Here is a 2,509-nt window from a genome sequence, read left to right on the forward strand (position 1 = left end):
CGAGTAATTGAAATATATGCAACAATGAATTTGAAGTTCATGAATCTAAACATATTTATAATTTGGCTGACATATTAAGTCATCCAAGGTCTATAATGATAAGGAGAATTATTGAGAATTCAAATGGACATCTACTGAAGAGCCAGAAGATTCTTCAATCTAATAAATTATCATGTGATGCTTTGCTTTCAAGGCAAATTAATCATTAGACCATCACCAGTCAAAGTGAGGACTAAATCACCTGCATTTTTAGAACGAATTCATGGTGATATATGTGGACCTATTAACCCACCAAGTAGACCATTTAATAGACGTATCCAGCAGATGATCACACGTGTGCTTATTATCAAGTCGAAATCTTGCATTTGCAAGATTACTTGCTCAAATAATTAAGTTAAAGCACAATTTTATAATTATATAGTTAAGACCATTCGTCTTGATAATGTTGGTGAATTTACATTCCAATCTTTTGATAATTATTTTATGTCAATTGGGATAAGTGTTAAACATCTTGTAACTCATGTTCAAACACAAATGGTTTAGCAGGATCATTCATAAAACGTTTGTAGTTAATTGCTAGACTATTGCTTATGAGAGTTAAGCTTCCTACATCTGTATAGGATCTGCTATTTTTTGCAGCTATGTCACTTATAAGTATTAGACCAACAGCTTATCATAAGTGTAGGAACTCGATTTGCAGAGATCCTTGAGCGGAAGCGGATCGTCCAAATTCCATTTTGATTGAAAAACAAATTTATATCAAGTATACAAGATATACATTTAAAGATAAATTACAACATGTTTTTTAATAGAAAAATAGTTTAAGAGATTATATCTTCGAAGAACGTTTCTTCATGTAAAACCTTCAAACTAACACGAACTCAAAAGCAACAACAAATTTGAAGATCCTCTTCAAGAACTTCACGAACCAATAAAAGACACAACCACCAGGAACCTTCGGTATACTCAGGGTGAGAGTCCAGGAGTTGTAGGCTCTAACTATTTTGGTTAAGAGGGTGAATTTGAGTTTGGAGGAGGAAGAAGATTGAGGAAGAACACAGAACGATTCTGTTCTTTTCTCTATCGTATAGAAAAGCTCTCAATCGTGTAGTGTTTCTGGACCGTGTGGAGGAAAAGAAAATTATTTTTCATTTATTCCAAAATGCCACAAAAAACTAATTAACCACCCACTAAGGTAGTTAGAGAGAAGAAATGAATAATTATCCAAAATAATAGAAATAAATATGATAACCAACTTACCATATCTTATTTATATTAAACTATATGTTATATCAAATATAACACATAATCGGTAGTTTTAATATAGTATCATATACAATATAAATTATAGTTATTTTTCTCTATTTTATGGCATTTAACATAAATCATGTTTATATTAAATTTAATAACTATATGAATCTCATTCAAATATTTATTTCTTCACATTAAACAATAATGTACCAAATACATTATAACAATTATATCATGTATAATTGAATCAATTTAATTATATCATATATAATTAAATTCTCTCTTATAAATTTGAACAATTCAAATTAACCCAAAAACTGATTCTCAACTAAATCCTTTTGAGCTACCAAGGGAACCTTATGGACCTATAACTTAAAGCTCCAATGGCAAGTGAATAATTAATTAAACTCTTTAATTACATTATCCACCATCCATTAACTGTCAGGCACTCCACTAAAGATCGACAACTACACTCTTCGCACTACAGATATATTTCTGTGTCAATTGAATATAACCAATCAACAGTACGATGACCCTTCACAAGTTGCTCGTCAGTACAACTGGGCTAAAATACCGTTTTGCCCTTATAGTTACATCTAACTCCTTAGATACCACTGATCCTTCTAATGAACAATAGACCATAGTCCTACTATGACTAAACCCTTCTCAGGCCAGGAGAAGATGTGGCGCCACATTGTTCAAGATCTGGAATCAGTCCTTAAGGGAGCAATTTAACTACTTACTCCTGATTCGGGGAATGAGTGAATTTCATCTTGTGTAACTGAGTTCCCAGCTCCCCAATCAGACGAATCCCCAAAATGGTAGGCTTGTTGAGTCAGCAATCTGGCCACTCTCACCCATACAAATCAAAGAACCGTCCTCATAGTTTGGAGTTCACAACTCACTCAAGATTAAGGTTATGTTACCTATGGTCATCCTAATGAAATGAAAGTCTATATTATGAACGATGTTATATAATGAGACTAAACATTTCGTGGTCCGTTCTTATACAAACTTCTTTGTATAGAATATCCCCGCTCGCATGTCTAATATATGAATTATCAGGATCAGATCATTTGTAGCACTTTACAACAATTGTAATACCTACAAAGCGGACCATACTCGTAGTGTCACAAGGATAAGGTACTTAACCTTATTCATCTATTACAGACCATTTAGGTTATCACTTAAACATGATCTACCTGTATGTCTCTACATACATGTTCAAGTAACAACAATAACCTTGGATGTTAGTTTA

The sequence above is a fragment of the Benincasa hispida genome, chromosome 6 (genome assembly GCF_027475165.1).
Source record: "Benincasa hispida cultivar pf3 chromosome 6, pf3_genome.v1.1, whole genome shotgun sequence".
NCBI classification, from domain to species: Eukaryota; Viridiplantae; Streptophyta; class Magnoliopsida; order Cucurbitales; family Cucurbitaceae; genus Benincasa; species Benincasa hispida.